General features: G+C 42.3%; 1 protein-coding gene across 2 annotated transcripts in view; it reads right to left on the bottom strand.

The window, feature by feature from the left end:
* bean1 (brain expressed, associated with NEDD4, 1) overlaps positions 1-7,500 on the bottom strand; it is a 73,213-nt gene that overhangs the window by 5,147 nt on the left and 60,566 nt on the right. The window lies entirely within an intron of this gene.

Raw genomic sequence — 7,500 nt, 5'->3', positions numbered from 1 at the left:
ATAAACACATAAAAACGTAACACATTCTATAATGCAATATTTGTCCGCATCCACATACAATCTTATAGCCTAATAGGCCTACAACAACGCCTGACAAGGATGTACATTAGGCTATACAGCCTAGAAAGGCTAAACTTAGGCTACTTTTAGTTTGTTAAATGTAAAGCCTAGCTTAATGTTACCTTTCTTGCCCATCTGAAATAACTCCTAGCTTTGCTCCTTCCCTCCTTTTCTGTTTTTGTTGTTTTCAAAAACCTGTTATATCCGCGAAACTTTCCCCCCACGGACCATCCAACGCATTCAAAAGTAGGCTAACGCACTCTATTAGCTATTCCAGGCGTCATGTTTAATAAGCTGCCCTTTTTTTGATGAACACATACAGAGTTTATAAATGATATCCTTTAATTTCATGTTTCCATATCATTATGACCTGATTCGAAATTATGTATTTATTCATGAATTAATTACAAAAGATTTAAAATTTTCATTTTACACCTATCCGCCATAACCCTTTGCATCTCGCGTACCCCCTAGAAGCAGCTCGCGTACCACCGGGGGTACGCGTACCACAGTTTGGGAATCCCTGCTCTATAGGGTCTCTGCACATTCTGCAGGTTGTTCTCTCTGAACTCTATACTCTATAGGGCCTCTGCACATTCTGCAGGTTGTTCTCTCTGAACTCTATACTCTATAGGGCCTCTGCACATTCTGCAGGTTGTTCTCTCTGAACTCTATACTCTATAGGGCCTCTGCACATACTGCAGGTTGTTCTCTCTGAACTCTATACTCTATAGGGCCTCTGCACATCTGCACTTCGCTTTCGCCGCTCGACTACATTAGATTCCATTGTTTTCAATGCAACTCTGCACATCAGTGTCAAACTCCGCCACTGCCGCTGTGTCGATTACGATTCAGTTCTATTTTCGTTAGCGATGCTCGATAAAAATCCAGTGTTTATCAAATGCTTGTCAGTTAAAAATGTCAGTGTTGGCACAGCCATGTGGGCGGCTAAAGTACCTGCTGTGAGCCTTGTGGTATTTCCACTGGCCATTGCAGCTTTCCCACAGGGCCCGTGGTGATGTTAAGGCAGCTAAGTGATGCTAGGTGATGTTTGGCACAAAGTGAGGCCTCATGGGGCTTACTGCTTTTATAAAAAGGCTACAGATACCTAACCTGACCCTCGCCAGATGAATTTCTTTCCGCTTAGCTCCGCCTAGCTTCACTCACATCCATCTGGGACCTCTTCCATTGAGAGTGATTTCTGCAATCGACTTTATGGTTCAGCCAATCAGGACGCAGGGCGGGAGTTTCATAGATGTGACGTAGTGGAGAAGCGAGACTGTTATCAGCGTCACGGGTTGGCTTCGATGTGAGTGGTTGAAGTAGCACGTCAATAGATGACGGACAAGTGGCTTATTCAATCATATGCAAGCATTTTTTGATTAGGCCCACACTGCAAAAACTGCTTATCTAACAAAATCTAACCAAGTGTTATTAATCTTATATCAAGATAAGAAAAACTAGTTGGTATTGTTTTCAGTATAAAGAGACTTACCTAGCGCTTTCTTGTGAAATCATTTGACTTAATTTAAAAAATAATTCACTTATTTTAAGACATCTTATCTTGAAAACAAGCAAATTTGTCTGCCAGTGCGTTAAGCAAATTTGTCCTAAAAACAAGCAAATTTGTCTGCCAGTGCGTTGAGCAAATTTGTCTTGATAAGACTCCTTAAAATAAGTTAAGTCTTCTAAAATTAAGTCAAAATGATCTTTTGAGAGGGCTCTAGGTAAGTCTTTTCATACTAAAAACTAGATTTTAGATTTAAAATTAGATTTTTTAATCTTAATATAAGATCAATAACACTTGGTTAGAATTCATTTTTTGCAGTGCAGCCTTCTGAAACACCATTCCAATGGAACGGTTCCAGATGGATGAGTAGAGCCAGGCGGAGTGAAATTCATCTGGCGAGGGTCAGGTTAACATATACCTGCGTGGTCTTATAACATGCTACATTTATGGATGTAAAAATCATCACTCTCCTGCAAAGCAATGCCATTCTTTCAGCAACAATGGTTGCCCAGCAACACACAGATGCAGTACCATAGTTTTTATCAAAGATTCTAGAGCGGAGCACTCTAGAATGGTGTAGTCAGTGCTGTAGTCACGGTTGCAGGTGGTATAGAGTGTCCCAGTCACTTCCGGTTTACTTCCGCTACAAGGGACCTATCTTTCAAAAAAATATGAACGGGAGTTAATGGAGAGATAACAATAATTTTTTGGTCCAGTTTGAATTGTGCCACGAATTTCACATATGATGTGTGTGAATTTAAAAGATAATTTTTCACGTCAAGAAAGTACTGTTGTTCGATAGACTTCAAAAGTTTTGTTGGTTTTGTGCGAATCCGCTCAGTGGACAACATCTCTCGTCTCGAACGATGTATGTCTCCAACGTAATTCAACGATAAGATTAGCTGTTATGCTAGTTAATGGTTGCATCTTGCTGCCTGCTATGTCACTTAACAGTATCTAATGTAAAAACTATAGACGAATACAACTTACCTGATGTGTTTAATCCTCTCATGGTATTTTCATCAGCAAGGAAAGCCCAAATAAGACCTGTTGCTGGTATGCTTGTACAATCTAGTGTGGCTGTGAATGAGCTAACGTCACTAGCACGACTGATGGGTTTGTAGTCGTTGGAATTACGATCTTTCACAATGTTGTAATTCAATAGTTACGAAACAAACTGCAAATGTCTTTACATGAAAAATTGTCTTTAAAATTGACAAACATCATATGGGTAATTCAAAGCACAAGTCAACCGGGACCAGAAAATTATTTATTTTTCGCCATAGACTGGCGTTCAAAATTTTTTGAAAGATAGGTCCCATGGAGGCAAATGGAAGTGGCGTCACTGGGACACTCAATGGGTGCAGTAATATCAGTTGGTGAAGCAGAGCGCTCTAAAATTTTTGGAACTATACTGACATAATCTGATCACAGGTATGCAGTTTTTCACAATAGCTTTGACTGCAACACAGCCAATAATAATCACAAACTACTATCCATTTTATAAATTGGTTTCTATTCACACCAAACATCAGATATGTCATCACCCTTAGTGTTTACTCTTGGTGGCAACGAAACCTGCCGTGGACAGGATATCTATGGTAATGTGACTGCAATGTGTATGCAATAAAAATGCTTATTTGGGCCTGGTACAAATCTGTCTCTGGTCCTGATTCTGGATGTTGATCTACAGTTAGATCCGATATAAAAACACTAGATAAGCAATGCTGGAATGTTACTATCGGTACCAAATATTTCCCACTCTATGTGGACCATGTGATCGCCATTGACACACACAGATTGTGTCAGTGACCACAGGCAGTAGCCCTCATGGCCGGTCATGTTAAATTAGGACTTCTATTGGCATACAGACACTGATAATTCTAGAGGGATCAAAACAATGTTGTCAAATTACAAGTGTCAGTGCACGCCAAAGACTCCCTAGGCCACGCTAGAAAAGAGCCTGGAAAGCAGCCGTCCTCTAACGACATACAATAATATAGAGAGTGGATCAGCGGTAAAAGGAAAGCATTTTATTTACATTTTATAGCTACACTCAAAACATTTTACAGCTTCATCCATCACACTGTGCTAGCAACACTCAGATGGGCATGGACTACATATGGATTCAGTGCCATGGTCAAAAATCCTCTCACTAGGAGGCTGGGGAAGAAGCCCTCCATTTGAAGCCCTCCCATTTGCCAAGCACTTCACTGCACTTGTCTGAAAAGACAGAAAAGAATAGACTGAGTGCCAAACTCTAATGCCAAAACTACATTACAATAGTAGTCTGACTCCTGGATTTCCTCTTGTCAAGGAATAGATAAGGGACATTAAGTTAATAGTTTCCTGTTGCTTTGTCATAGTGACATGATCAAATTGGTTTTATGATTAGCCAGAGTGATAGTGACACTGTGTGCCCGAGCACTTTTGGCAGGAAAGTGGCAGGAGGCGGGCTTTAAGGATGTAATCTGATTTGATGAGCAGTGTGGGCTCAGCACGGTTAATAAAGTCGAGCAGTGTGGTGTGTGTGGTGTGCAGTGCACAAAGACAGACGCACTGAGGCTGACGGTCACTGAGTCAACACTTGAATGAGAATGGAACAATCACAACCCTTTTTTTGCTGCTGCTCAGAATTATTGGATGTTCTGTTTTTGTGGAAATGGAAGCCACAGTACTCAAATTAATCCAATAATCCTTTACAGTGGGAACCAATTTTCCCCTGTTCTCGAATACACCATCTTTTGTTGCTTAAAAAACAGAAAACACAGGCTTGCGGTTTGTAGGGTTATGTAAGCATTTGTTAGCAAAATTTATATATATATATATATACTGCCGCAACAAGTTGCTGTTAGCCTCAAAATGTATTATTATTATTATTATTATTATTATTATTATTATTATTATCTCTATTATTGTGTTAAATGTTCCAAATGTAAAGCACTTTGAGTTGCATTCTGTGTATGAAAGGTGCTATACAAATAAAGCTTATTATTATTAATTTATTTCTTTTTTATGGAAGATACTAAAAAGGTTGATAAATCTCACTCAACAGAACCACACCTGGGCCACGGCGTTGTAGGCCATGGACTATAAAGCACAAGTAATACCTCATTCAGGAAGAGTGTCACCTTCCAGAGTGAGATAATGATCCAATAACGCGAGAAAATAACAAAAAGATAATTTATCCACAAGACTGTTCTAAGGCACATAAAACGAATAGCAAGGGATCCATGTCATTCCAGTCATGAGTCACAGAAGCTGTTTTTGTTTATTAGCTTCAGTATTCTCGCTAAGGCACTATTGGGAAGTGAATTAGCTAGAATAGGCCTGTTAAAATTGTGTGATTTATTTGCATGGCTAGCCCGATGCCGAAGCACCAATATTGAAAAAGCTGTTGGTAGCATCGGCTAACTAGCGCCAGATTTTGGAGTGCAGGGGACAAGCCGAGATGGGCTATGAGAAATACGTTCACACTCGGTATCATGTTTCAATACACTTTAGGTCAATATCACACCGGAATTCTCCTTTAAGAAACACTAGTAGCAGAGAATGTAAACGGCTCTGCTATTACCTAGCCTCTGTGATGGTACTTCAGACTTTGGTTGCTACTATTCACAACTACCACCATCATTATCATCTAGTTTCCAAGGTGTGCGCACAGGTAGATAGATAGATGGATATATAGATAGATACTTTAGTCATCCTGAGGGAAATTTTAATAATTTAAACAGTTTAGTTAGCTGGCTAGCTAGCTAGCAGCTGGCTGAGTTTGTGTAATTTCCTGAAGTGGAAAGAGATTTTGTTCAGGCCTTAATAGATATCCTTTGTTTGAAAATAAATAGTTTCTATTCTTTCCTCTTAATTCCATGTGTTGCAACTCTTGCTGGTAACTTTGTTAACTTATCCAGCAAACTATTAAAAATTCACGACTGTAACAAAACACTGCAACTCTCCCTTGCCCTCCTAGTCCATCTTCCTGTTTCCGCTTTGTCGCGCTCGTCTGAAAAAAAATGAGTGGTGCGCTACCTCGCGCTACCTGGCTAAAATCCTGGTGCGCCAGCAAGATCTACGTCATTTTGACGTCACGGTGTCGCGCTACCGGTCGGGTGCGTCGAGTATGTAGAAGCCCTAACAACGTTGTGACCCACTAGTGATCACGTGACACTTGCTCTGCTGCACTTCTCCCGCATACACCTCCTGGGAATGTATAAGTCTTCAGTGCGTGATTTCGAGTGTTTTTTCCCCATAAGTAATTTAAATACTAGATAATGTCAATTTGCACATTGTTAAAACAACAATCACGATATTATCGCAGGCGATATATATCACCCACCCCTAGCACGCATGTGCGGCCAGCATGCTGCTCTGGACGCTTAGCTGTTTGATATGAAATGAAGCATGAAGGTTCACCAAAATATTTCCTGCTCCATGGCCACTCTAATGTGTACGCTATCTAAATCTGCAGCCAGAGCTCAGTCACTCAGACTTAATACCCCCTATAAACAGACACACACACACACACACACACACACACACACACACACACACAAATGCACACAAATGCACTATCAGCTCACCACAGTCCTGCTGTTTATCACATCAGTTAAAACCATTCTCTCTGTCACACACACGCACGCACGCACGCACGCATGCACACACATGCACGCACGCACGCACGCACGCACACACACATATAAACACACACAATTGCACTGCGCCTCTGTAGACCTCCACTGTAATCCTACTCTGTATTGCATTAATACAACTGCACTGTGCTGTTTCAGCAGCCTCTGACATTTGAGACACACACACAATGGCAACCTCATATAGAACAGTTCCTCCAGGACCACAGTCCCTATTCTAGAACTATGGGAACCAGGGAATGAGTACAGGTTATGAGTTATAGTCACTTTTAACACTGATATGCTTTTACATGGACCTTTCATCCAAAGGGACTTGGGGCAGCCGAAACACATATTTTCTTAGTGTGTGTGTGTGTCCTGGGATCAAATAAACAGTGACCTAGTGTGTGTGTGTCCTGGGATCAAATAAACAGTGACCTAGGTGCTGTGTGAAGACCCTGTTCTGCCATCTGAACTACAGGAACAGAGAGTAAGACTAAGTGATGAAGTCCTCCCATTTCTCCAAGTGCGTCTGTAGCCTAGTTCTCTGCTGTGGTCCCCTCTCAATCTAACACACACACACACACACACACACACACACACCACTGTCCCCGGCGTGTCGTTTGGACTAATGTTCTAGCCGTTCCCCGTGAACTCATTGCTCATGCCCCGACTCTGGAGTGAGAATCCCGCATATTCATCAAGCGTGTGCCGCTAACCATCTAACACACACACACACACACACACACACACACACACACCACTGTGAGAATCCCGCATATTCATCAAGCGTGCATGTGCCACTGCCAGTGTGAAGCATACAGTGGAGATCCACTCATCTTCTTCACCTCCTCCAGCACAGCCAGCGCTGCCAACACCACCGCCACCAGAACACACACACACACACACACACACACACACTGCCACCAGAGCACACACACACACCGCCACCAGAGCACACACACACACACACCGCCACCAGAGCACACACACACACACACACACCGCCACCAGAGCACACACACACACACACACACACACCACCACTAGAGCACACACACACACACACACACACACACTGCCACCAGAGCACACACACACACCGCCACCAGAGCACACACACAAACACACACACACACCGCCACCAGAGCACACACACACACACACACACACACACTGCCACCAAAGCACAAACACACACCGCCACCAGAGCACACACACAAACACACACACACACCGCCACCAGAGCACACACACACACACACACACACACTGCCACCAGAGCACACACACACACACACACAC

Source organism: Alosa pseudoharengus, unplaced genomic scaffold (genome assembly GCF_046254945.1).
Source record: "Alosa pseudoharengus isolate Yale_2024_CS ecotype anadromous, Long Island Sound unplaced genomic scaffold, YU_APseudo_1.1 YU_APseudo_1.1_scf_16, whole genome shotgun sequence".
NCBI lineage: Eukaryota > Metazoa > Chordata > Actinopteri > Clupeiformes > Clupeidae > Alosa > Alosa pseudoharengus.
The sequence above is the reverse complement of the archived record's forward strand: the minus strand, read 5'-3'. Positions and strand labels throughout refer to the sequence as shown.